The sequence below is a fragment of the Meleagris gallopavo genome, chromosome 7 (genome assembly GCF_000146605.3).
Source record: "Meleagris gallopavo isolate NT-WF06-2002-E0010 breed Aviagen turkey brand Nicholas breeding stock chromosome 7, Turkey_5.1, whole genome shotgun sequence".
Classification (NCBI taxonomy): Eukaryota; Metazoa; Chordata; class Aves; order Galliformes; family Phasianidae; genus Meleagris; species Meleagris gallopavo.
Genome location: NC_015017.2, coordinates 14,383,974 through 14,396,749, shown reverse-complemented (window position 1 = coordinate 14,396,749; position 12,776 = coordinate 14,383,974). Strand labels below are relative to the sequence as shown.

At 37.1% G+C, this 12,776-nt stretch overlaps 1 protein-coding gene across 8 annotated transcripts in view; it reads right to left on the bottom strand.

The window, feature by feature from the left end:
• The window catches only part of ZNF385B (zinc finger protein 385B), a 153,627-nt gene that overhangs the window by 74,755 nt on the left and 66,096 nt on the right, over window positions 1-12,776 (bottom strand). Inside the window, exon 1 of one of the 8 annotated variants that reach the window (XM_031554186.1) lies at window positions 7,197-7,269. The exons of the other annotated variants lie outside the window; for them this stretch is intronic. The gene's annotated coding sequence lies outside the window, so the exon portion shown is untranslated. Of the gene's footprint in view, window positions 1-7,196; window positions 7,270-12,776 lie in introns of those variants that run through there. 8 annotated transcript variants of the gene reach the window in all.

The window sequence follows — 12,776 nt, the reverse complement described above, 5'->3', positions numbered from 1 at the left end:
ATATTTAACTTTACCTTTAAATTAGACAAAAATCATATCTTGTGGATTTCTGAGCCTACTGCTATTCTCACAAATGCTCACGTCCATAAGATTTTCACTAGTGTCACAGGATTTCCTTCAGGGAAACAAACAAAACAGCAAAAATTTGAATGCACCACTCAGAAGATCATTCCAGATGAAGCCTACGTCCCACACCAGACTGTTCTGCAGCACAGGCACCTGATACACCATAGGGAAGCTGATTAGCCTTATTTTTTTAAGCATGTCAGAAATAACTTCAGACCAACTCTTCATTCCTCTGCAGTGAGTGGCAGAATTTCCCAACAAAACCAGAATTAGAAGCTAACAGTTTAATGGTAATGAATTATATTGGATAAACATCTTGTAGAGCTCAGTGGCTTAACTTCGCAGTACAGTTTAAAAAAAAAAATTCTTTACAAAGAGACGATTCTCTCAAAATATATATCTAGTCAAGTAGATTTTCTTGTTAGCCCCTGCTACTGATTCACTCCTACCCAAAGATTGATAGCTAAGCTGTAAAGTACATATCCCTAACAAATATCCTATTAATAAATAAACACTTTCTTCCCTTTAGTCATAGAATTCTGGGATTACCTGAGAGAAAACAGTCTAGCACTTGGATTAAAGTAAATGAAGCTTCTTTCTTTTGCAAGAACATGGGAAGGGAGACAATAAATACATGAAAAACTATCTCTGGACATTTTCTTTCATGACAAATTCATGAACTATTATGAGGTTATTGTTACTTCTTTTGGACTCACAGTCTTCTTTTTGTGATTAAATCTTTATAGTTCCTACATTGATATCTTATAGCTAAATTAACATTTGTCCACTAAATGGGACAAATTAATCTTTGCTGTCAGTCCCAGTTTTTCTATGATTTACTCATACATGCAGTACTTTGGCTCTGCATCAGGACATAACTCACGTAGACTGTAGGGCTACTTTGCTACTAACTGTCATGTCAGGAGGTTGGCAGTAGCCTTTCAAAGAACTTTTCAGAGCTATTTTTAGACCTATTACTATTACCACAACATGATGACAAACAATAATATATGGTAACTCAAGTCACTAAAGAACAGCTGTTGATATCAACAAACTGACAGTCTTCTATACAATATTCATGACATTTGAAAATGGCCACAACCTTACCATGTATGGTTTAGAACAACTTAATTATAATACCTGTTGAATAATACTGTAAAATTCCATGTAAGCAACAAATCTGATTACGATGACAAGTATAAACTGGAATTTGGTCAGTAAGAAAAGCAGAGTAGAAAAAAAAAAGCTTAAAAAGAAAACCTGTACTGTTACTGTACTAATAGAGTCTGCTTTTTTGTTGCTGTTGTTGCTCATTCTTAACATGAAGATGTAGAGGCTCAGGACTTAATATTAGATCACTACCCATCCAGGTCTTTATTGTGGAGGCCTTATAGTGGCTTTCCAGTACCTAAAGGGAGTTTACAAGAGAGCTGGAGAGGGACTCTGCAAGGGAGCACAGTAACAGGATAAGGGGATAATGGCTTTAAACTAGAAGAGGGGAGATTTAGATTAGACATTAGGAAGAAATTTTTCACTCAGAGAGTGGTGAGGCCCTCGCACAGGCTGACTAGAGAAGCTGTGGGTACCCCATCCCTGGAGGCATTCAAGGCCCAGTTGGATGGGTCCTGATCTGGTGGTTGGCAGCCCTCCCTATGCCAGGGAGTCAGAACTAGTTTATCTTCAAGATCCCTTCCAACTCATTCTATGATCCTACGATTTCTAAGATCCAGATCTATAAATATTACTGATGAGCAACATTTGATATCAATAGTAGTCTACTTTGAATCTACTAACATGTAATATTGTTTACTGTATTAGCCAAGCCTTGCAGGAATATCTTCTACATATTGGAAATGAGATAAATTCTCTATCTTCATTACATTTCACATCCCAATCAAAAAAACATATTGACTCAATGCAAAAATAAGTACATCCCACTGAACTTTTCCAGGCTGCCAGTCCCTTGAATAAGCTGCAGCAGTTACAGTCTCTTCCAATGTCATCAAAGCAAAGAGGCTAAAGTGCAGTATTCATAAAACAGTGACTTGGATCAACAAGAAGCAAAGGCCTTTTGATACACTTCAGCAAGAACAACTTGCCTAAAAACACTGACTATCCCTAAGTGGTCAGGAACGATGTATAAGTAATTTAAACCTCCAGAGTCTAAAATATTCATAATTCTACTTTAGCAATAATATGTTATATACAAAGATTTATTGTATTTCTTTTTTATTGTTTACAACAATAAATGAATTCCAGCGCATTCTAAAATGAGTGATACTATAGAAGTTGTTTGGTGTTTTTTTTTTTTTTGGTGGGGAGAGGAGTAGGGCATGTTACTTTGGTATGTTGCTTAACCTTTTTTCAATTAACATACTCTGTAAGCTTAGCTCAGACACTATCCAAGTTGGTAAGGAATATTGTGGTTTTCTGTAATATTAAAACGTACAACCATATACTTTCATGGGCAACAACAAGAAATGCAGGTAATGAGGAGCAAAATACAATGAGATGAGCTGAGGCATTCTGTTATGTAGAGCAAGTGCCTTGACATTTAACAATACATGTATTGTTGTAGAATCACAAAGATGAAGAGTTCAAAAAGAAATCTTATTTCTCCATTCCGAAAGCTCTCTTTCTTCAAGTTCCCAATAAAATTTAGAAAGAACAATCTGATTTTTTTAAGCTATCGCCTTCAGTTTAGAATAAAGCACTACAAGGAGAGGAAAAAAATAAAAAATACTTAGAAAATAATTTAGCTAAACATGAAAATTCCAATATACTTTCTCTTTTTTTCTAGTACCACACAAGCACATCCATACAAATGTGATGCTAGACAAGAAAGCAATACCAAACAGAGCTCTACATAGATATGAAGACCTGAATTGGATAATTGTCAGTTTTTGAAAATAACAAAAAGTACCTCATAAATGCTGGTGAGATATATCATATCTTACAGATAACTGCATTTGTCACTGTTACATCAATTACTGCCTCTTCAAGTGAAGGAATCTGCTTTATCACGGAACATCGGACACTGAATTGGATCTGTGCCCAGAGAGGTCTCTGCCTTTTCAAAAGTGCAAGTCAGAGCTTCATTTCTCATCTGTAATTACCATTAATAAAATCACCTAATAAAACAGAGTTCAATTGTAAAGACTAGAAAATTAAATTGGGTTTCATAGCATAAGCCAAACTTCACTCACTGGCTTGCATTATAAGAGTATGCAACACATTCAGAGTAACTAGGGGGTCAGAGGGTAATTTTTATCATAAAATCACATTTTTCAGTACTCTACAGTCAATCCATTAGTTTTAATTCTCTTCAGAATTAACAGTTGTTCAAAAACAACTATTATAAATACACCAGAGGGCATATATGAAGAAAAACTGGTAGACATCACCAAGTTAAGATTACCTGATAATGTCCATTGTGAAAGATTCTTAAAACTTTTGGGAGGATTTTTCATATTTCTGCTGACAATCAAGATTTGGAAGAATCTCCTCAGATTGTCCACTTCATCTTTAATATACTGCCACAACTTCTCTCTTTCACTCATTCTTCACACATAGCACAATGCCGCTGGCAATCATTCCTACCTAGAGTACAGCATTTTTCAGTCTTCACAATAAGGATGTTAGAAAAAAGAGGAACCAAGACAAGTTCAGCTTCCTCATAAGAGCTCCTGGATTCAGTAACTTTCCAATTCAAGAGGAAATTTTCAGCTGATTTTGTCAGGTAATATTATTTGTCCTGCAGCTCAGACTATAATATAGAAACAATATACTGATTCCTATCCCTTCTTGTTCCTTTCTGGCTGCTCTGAGATCAGCTGTTTTCCTGCTTCCTCTTGCCCACCTGCCACCACTAAGGCAGAATGTGCCCCCAAAGGCAGCCAGCACCAATAGAAATAAACATCACAATGAAGGATTATAGGGAGCCTTAAGTGTATCACATAGAAGAAACTAACTATGCCACGGAAAGCCATTCCAGGACCAGATTTTTCCTTGACTAATCTACAGTCTCACAAAAGTGAGAATGAAAGATCTGATCAAAATCTCAGGAATTAAACAGAAGGAATCTGTTCCAAATATACTTCCAAACAATCCCTTGTTTTAGTTGCACAACCTCAAATCTCAGCAAACAAGGTTCTGCAGAATTCAATCCAAACTCATCCCTAACCGTAACCATCTTTAACTAAAAAGAAAGTTGTTCTCATGGCTCCTACCTTTTTACCAGTTAAACCAAGTTTTGTAGGAGAGAGGACTGCTTGTCTTTGTGTCCACTACTGCATTGATTGTAGTGTAAATATCAGGCTTCCTGCTTGTGGAGAAACTACTGGAAAGCGTCTTTCAGTTCTGTTTGCACATTTCAAACCTCTGCATGGTTCAGAACAGGGAAGTTTATGTAACATTCCAGAGAAACTGCAGTACATCATGGCTCATTTTAATTCAGGTATGAATACATGACACAGATGAATTCACAAAACGCTCCTTTCATCTGAAATTTAAGCAGTAACCCTTTTTTCCCTGAAGATTTAAGCTGCTTTAAGTGATGAAATTATTATATTTTCCTGTTTCTTTAAAGCAGTACTGGATAGAAACAGCTTAAGATGAATCCAGAATTTATTCAAAAAACAGTACACCATCAGCTATAAGGATATTTGAATAAGTCACTCCAAAAGATCTCAATGTTCTCTACAACTACAGAATGCAATGATTTTAAAGTTTGCTGGAAGCAGCTTAGCATTACGGCACATAAAAACAACTTTTCCCCAAAGGCTAAATGTTCAAGTACTGAACAGAACAGTTCATACATGTGGGATATTCACCTATCTAAATACAAAGTTATGATGCAAATTTTATGTCCATGCTGCCCACCACCAGTGCCCACACTGAACAACTTCCTTAGTAGTAACACTGGTTTTATCACACAGAGAGAGATATTTAAATTACTTGTAGGAGGAAAGATGACAGCGGAGTATTTCTGTACTTCTGGATTGCACTTACTATCCAGACACCCATCAGATGCTCAGAGCCCTGTTCAGATGTCCTTTTCTGCTCCCACCACTGCTTCTTGCCCCCATGGCTCTGAGCTCCATACCAGTTTCGCAGGAAGCTGGGTCAGAGCATCTCTGCTACCAGCAAGGGTGAGAAGTATTCCCTCATCTGGCAACATTTATCTTGCTCAACCCTTGCCAAAATTCAGATTATTTACAGTACAGGAGTTTCCAAGTACAGGAGTTTTCCACGCTGTATTTACAGCCTGAAGCACCTGCAAATATGCAACTAATTTTGCTGAAATCCATACAATTTAACTGGACTAAGCTAAATACTACACCAGTCATAAGCCCTTAAAAATATTTCCAGAGGACATTTGTTTTTAGAATGTTAAAACAAGGTGACAACCAAAAATGATGGTAAATGGATGATGTGTTTTTTTGGTACAGAAATAAACAAACTATGTTATTCTAAAAACAACGAAAGCTGATGAAATTGAATTTGTCAAAGGACAGTCAGACAGAGCAGTGGCTGTTTTATAACATTCAATTCACAGCAAATGAGCATTTTGTCAGTATTTATTTTGACATCTGAAAAAAATACCAATGACATTCCTCCAGACAAGGTTGCCTTGTACAAAATAAAAGTGTTTTCTACAAGCTAATCTCCTAACTACAAGCAGGACTTTGAAAAGGACAGCATTTATCTGCTTTTGACCTTAATAAGACATCCTGAGAACTTTCTGAAAGCACCATGCACATTTTTAATATCGCTGCTAAGCAGTACAGTGAAACCTGTGATGCATTAACATTTCATAAGCTCAACAATTGCTCTTTCAAGTACATAAGAACGCGTTCCCTATTTTCAAATGTTACTACTATATAATAGTTTCAACAACCATAAATAACACAGCATCCATCAACAGGATTTAGCAGCATAATGCTTAAAGGAAATTAAAGACATTCAAAAATCAAGCATTAAATTTTTTAGAGTCAACTATCAGCATGCTCACAAGGAAGAAACAAACTCATTTCAATATTTAAGAAATACATTCTTCCATTGGGCTTACTAATAAGAATTTTCATTCATAGCTTTCCTTCAGAAAATGTCATGATTACCATCTGAACAGGGGGAAAAAAAAAGAGAGAAAGTTCAAATGCTGATTTTGACATTTGTAACTTTTTGATGAAGTTTACCTAAAGAAAGGATCTAGAAAAATAGATCACAGGTACTCACAAGCTAGTATTTCCTAATTCAGCTGCTCAGCTCCTAAACTACAGAAAACAATTACATCTTTCACTAATGCACTGCTATTAAAAACAAATCAGCAAAACACTACATGTGTTTCCCCTTCCGTACAGCTGGAGCAAGCATACAGCGTTCAGTTATGCAGCTAGGTGAGAGACAGATTTCAACCTCTGCATGGAATTACTTACCCAGGAGCATGTTTCTCATCTACAGTTAGTTCTGCAGAATAGAAAGCTCTGCACAATAGATCTAGCAAAGGAAATGTTCCTGCAAACTCCTATTTGACTCTGTTCGAGTTCTGAGTAGGGCTTGAATTCAAGTTGCTGAGAAATGTGCCTTGCCCCATAAAGCTACTGGAATATTTTACTTCACTCTCATTGGTGAATGACACCTCTTCAGACTACACCAAAGTGAAGCAGAGGCATCGCCTGCTGGTGCCACCTTGATGTGAGGTAACAAAACCACAGGGAAAAAAAACAGCAAGTAGTCCCTACAACGAAGTTTTAAAGTGAGATATTTTTGTATAGCTGTCCTGAAATCGGTTTTAGCTCATTGCCCATCTTTGAGCAAGGCAAAAACTCTCTACAGAACTCCTGTATTACATAGGGTGTTCTGTTCCACACAACTAAGTATATAAATGGTAGGCTACATTTTACTTCTGTAGAAGTGAACGACTGATTTTTCTTTCCACTGTGTCTGATTACATTACCTGAATTTGTCTCATTAGATATGAAATACTTCCTTTAAAGAAATACCAACAGCAAGGAGGTTTGGGACTTTTTAAAAATCTTTTTAAAATACCTCAAAAATCACCTCCAATGCTAATTTGAACATGAAATATAAGTGCTTAGAATGCTACAGCTATCACAGTAAGTACTTACTGTGCACTGACACCCATGACAAACTGGCTCCACACAGTCAAAATCAGCTTCTGCTGTGAAGAGAAGTTTCTTCTCACTGCAAAAGCCAAAGACTTTTGAGTCATCTGAAATCTGAGACCCGAATCATAAATTCCTAATGGAAAGAGGTGTCCCTGTTCTGGATCTCACCTCGGGGTGTGCCAGTACACTCAATACAACTGAGGTTTGCGTAGAACTTCTGATGCCTCAAAAGAATTTTACTAAGACCATCCCAGTAAACATGCTTGATAAAAAGAACCTTATCAAAACAAACACAACACCTCACCAAGAAACCAAAGAGCATTAGGAAAAGATCTTTACTCCAACTGCACAAATTTATATCACAATGTCCAGCAGCTCCTCATGGACAAATGGAGAATAATGAAAGAAGATCTATGCGCAGCTCTTCTACCTCAGTGTTTTACCTTAGATGCAGAGAGAGGGAAGATTTTCTTGATTTCCTCATTTGGTTTTAGAAAAGTTGAAGGATGGAAGGAGAGGAAGAATAGGATTTTCAAAAGCATACTACCAATTGGAAGAAATTTCCTCCAACCTAGAAATACTGAAGAAAACCTTCCAAACATTAATTTGGATACAGTCCATAAAACATTCCAGTGACAACGGCCTTCTCTAGGGTGGGATTATTGGTCGCTCAAAGTAGCACACATGAAACTTCAGCTTAAGCTTCTTAGTATTTTCTACGTTCTCCCACTCCCTATCCTGTCTTCTAAAAAGGACATTACTTCGATAATAACCTGCCAACATGACTTGGCAGGACCTACTCTATTTTGTTACACATCCTGAATTATTTGGTACCCTTGTTAAGAGTCCCATCCTATTTTTTATTTTTATTTTTTAACCAAGGGAAGGGGCATTACTAGCAGTAATGATCACAGAAAAACAGTGGAAAAAATGAATCAGTTCTGACATAAAAAAGACAAATAAAAATGAAACCCAATTAAAAATAAACCCCTTCTGATTTTTAAGCAAATCTTGTCATCTTGGAAGATGTGACTCATTCTCATTGCGCACTTGGGATTGGCAGCACCAAACCTCTATGAAATTTTATGTGGATTTTATATAGACTCAAATGACTTAGCAAGATGACCAGTATTTCCAAGTAAATACTATGTTTCTCTCACGCTGACAATACTACCACTACTTGTATTTTCTGTGAAATCTGGAGGCTTTCAAGAAAAAATAGAAAAATTTACACTTTAAACCACAGAAGTGTTTCATATGTTCCATAAGCACACAGTATATCTCTGCGTTACAGTAAGACAAAATGGCAGGGGCTACATGGCCCCGAACCAGCAGGCATGCTTCCTCCATTCCCTCCACTTGTTCAGTGTCTGTAATGTCTCTCTCTTGGCAATACTTGATAGTTTCTTGTGAACACCATTACAATCCACTAGTACTCTCAGGTTTGACCACATAGTTGTTTGGTACACTGTAGCTTTGTTTCCATCAACAGCAAACCACAGCTTGCCTCACAGAAGACCAGTCTTCAGTTGCAGATGACGTTCTCATGACTCACTAATCACTCACAGTTTTAGGATTTTAGTCTGCTTTTCCAGCTCACATTAACCAAGCAATTTCCAGAACACAGATGATCAGAGTTTTAACTCCAAGTCTTCTTTTCATTTAAAACGAATGTTAACACCATTCTACTCCTAGTAAGCCCACTGTCCTGAGACTGTGGAGGTCTGTGGATTATTTTCATGCCTGAGCCCCTTCAATAGTATGTAATCAGTGTTGGTCCAGCCACAGCTTCCCCATATTCCCAGCATGCCAGCCTCATGGGCTGAGGGCATGCAAAGTGCTAGCGTGAACCCAGCAGAAAGGATGAGGTGAAGAAGAAGGCCAGAGAACACCATCCTTCCAAGTAGCAGCTTGAAGCAGTCAGGCAGCTGTTGCATTATAGATAGTGCTAAAGAGCTAAATAATCAATAAAAGCTAGAAAAGGTGCTGAAAGAAAAAGAGAGTAACAGGAGAATGCAGAGGAGATAAATTAGGGGGAAAAAAAGGATATAAAAAAACCACAGCATATTATGTGAGAGAAGAATGGGATGAAAGGCAGGGTAAAATGTTGTTACAGGTTAGTGAAAGGCAGAGGGGCAGAGCTGAAAGTACAGCAAAACCATTAGGGACCAATGAAACATAAAAGGCAAAGAACAAAGGTAAATGCAATACAATAAAAATGAACATATTTTTTCCCCATCTAGCTATCCGGCGATGACCTTCCAGAAGATAACGTGGTACAACATTCACTGCAACCTGGTACCTGCTACCACAAACCTCATTAAACTAAAGGGGGTTGGCAAGAGCATGCACACTGAGACTGCTGAAAAGCAAGCAGACAAGCAGCTGTTGAGGAGCTGAGGGTGAGTGCACTCAGCCTTGCTCACAAGCAGCTCCCATAACCCAAGGATGAGGAGATGACAGACACCTCATCTGATAAACTCCTCCAGTGTCATCTTTTTACTGAAGTTAATATTTCCACACATATCCTATGTTTTCCTGGCATCTCTTTCATGTCACTGCTGAAGAAATGAGAGTTTTAGCATTTGCAATAGGTTCTCTACTACAGCTCACTGGTAAGTTTTAATAACAAAAGTGTCTTAGAATCCACCAATACCTATACAGAACTGGTATGAAACTCCCATTCTTCCTACCTCTCAACTCTCAGATTGCTTTTATGCAGAGAAGTCTCCCTAGCAGGCAACAGCGTAACAGGCTTCTATTCTGACTGATGCTTAGGGACTTCAAGAACTGTCCTGTCAGGATGCAACTGAAGAAAAACAAACAGTATATGCAAGCACCCTTTATTTCCAGCTCAAGCACTGAGCTATGCAATCTTCCAGATGTTCAAAACTTAGTGCTTACAACTTCCACAGAAATTAACATCATACTGTGATAATGGCATCCTACTGTCCAACCCATAAGAGGCTTCTCTGTGTGACCATGTTTGGATCCCTTAGGCTTAGTTCTTTCCTCTTGTGCATGAACAACTCTTTGGGCTTGTTATACTCATTCTCATGGTTGTAACTTCAGTACATTTGCTACCTCCATACAGAAGCGTTGCAGCAGATTTTCACAAAAGAGAAAAATGGCTACAGTTACTATATGCAGTATTAACTGAAGACAAGATTCAGTACAGTTTTGACTGTTCTACTATTGTACTACTCATCGTGATTCTTAATCTTCATCTCTGTCTATCAAACATTTTAACATATGTTGTACAGAAGTGTTACTGTTAACATCTCAACTAAAATGAATATAATGAATATCCTAGTGAATGCATGATGGATAGATGGAATACTGCAACGCACACTAATGAAGTACATGCACTCTCCAGAGAAGCTGACTTAAACCAGAGGCTAGTGTATGAAAAAAAGACCTGTTTTCAGTGAAAAATATCACAAATATTCTGTCTCTAATAATAAAGGATTCACACCAATAATCCAAATTCTGCTAAGAAGTGCCAAATCACTCATGATTTGTTTTGAAAACTCAATGCAGGACTGAAAGCAAAGGTAGTATCAGTAGGCAACACTGCAGCCTTGTCCCACAAACTGGGCTTTCTGCTGGCTGCACTTGAGCAGTATTTTAATCCAGTGCATTTTATGCAGTGCCTAAAAGTCACCTTGGTTTAAATGAGAAAAACAGAAGTCAGAAGAGTGGTATAATAGTGTTATCCTACCATACAGACATAGGAACAGGCAGAAGACAATATCAAGCACAGATGAGAATCTGACCTGGGGTGAAAGTTCATTATTATAAGGTTCAGAAAAGAGCACATGTTTTGGGATGACCCCAGTAAGTAATTACTTCACTGCAGTCAGAAAATGAAAATGACAAATTTACTTTCTGCTTTGGATCTTTGGTTATCAAACACTGGACAACAGAAACTGTTCCATGCAACACATCAGATCCTTAATGCCTCCTTTTTGCAGTGATCACTGATTCTGATAGATGTATCACCTTCTAGTTCTCCAAGTTTGTTTGCATTAGATTTGTGTAATCTTCAGAAAAAGTTTAGAACATAAGAAATTATGTTTGAAAACAAGTTTTAAATCATGTGTTTATCTACTCCAGCTTTTGCTTCCAAAATGCACATATACGCTCATCTTAACGCTAATGATAAAGAGTTCATAAATAATGTGAATAAAGGAGAATCACAGATCTTAACTGGCTGCAAGCTAACCTAAAAAGTTCTATAAAACATCCCTTGATGATTTTTATGTATTACAATAATGCTGAGGTGTTAAGTGACATTAAGCTCTGCAGTACTGAGTGCTGTATGCACATGCTAAGAAAAAAATCCTGACCTGAGAGATTACAATGTAAGCATGCAGAACCAAAAAAGGATACAGATGACAAGAACATCTAGATTCTTATGCATTGAATTAAAGCATCCGTGACTTTGTCCAAAAATGCCCGTGATATTTTCTGCTATACAATAGCAAATCATCTCTACTAAGCACATTCTTTTCTGTTGCTTTAAAAAATAAAAATAATTAAAAAAAAAGACCTATTCAGACATTTTTATTAGGGCTGGAAAATAGTTATCCCATCAAAACAGATAACAGTGACATTGCTCCTGCAACACAGTCAGCATTTTTATAAAGCGATGACAACATTAAAAGAAAAAAAAAAAGACAACAAATCAGAAGAACAACAAATGAAACAAAAGGTGTAACAGTGCTATGCCATTGACAAAGTGCTTTGTCACTGAGGAACAAGTGCCCTCTTGATTATGGTGCAATTCAGGCTGGGAAACGGCATTTGGGAAAAAAAAAAAGCATGAAAGCTTTCAGAGAAAAAGAAAAGAGAGCAGTGGACATGGATTTGGGCTACTAAAAGAACTTCCAACAATGCTACAGGGGGAAGCTCGCAGTGGTATGTGATGATACCACTAAGAGACCTTATATTGCCTACTGGAGGTATTCGACTGCTATTGTGAATGCATTGGAAAGGAACTCTGTAAGTACTTTGAGAGACACAGTCTTTTTGACGCCAGAAAACTGAAAATATTGTAGGGGTTCTGGGAGAGGAGCATGCTGATAAAAAGAAATACATAAATAAAATAAATAAGAATCAATCAGCATGCTTCTCTCTATTGTTAAGGGATAACAAACTTCAGTAAACCAATCATCAAAGGTGTCAGAGAAGGTTGTACTCAAAAATGTCAGATTGATGATAAAAAATGAGGACATTTGTACTGACACAAAAAAGGAAGTTTAGGACAGTTATTTTGAGCATTTACATTGAAAATACATTCAAATCCTGTGAATGACTGTAAGAGGCTTCAGAATTAAAAAAAAGAGAAAGAGAGAAACAAGCATACTGTTTGCAAGGACTAATATGCTAAAAAGTTCAACATAGTCAGGAAGTATAAAGGCAGTTTTAGTGAGAGAATCAAGCCAAAAGAATGAACAACACATCTGGGTATATTATAATAAGGACTGATAGTTTAAACCCTATTAATCCCACTTTAATGACTATTTCAAGCTGATGCACGGATTTGTTTCATATAAATTTTAAAAAACATAAGTCATA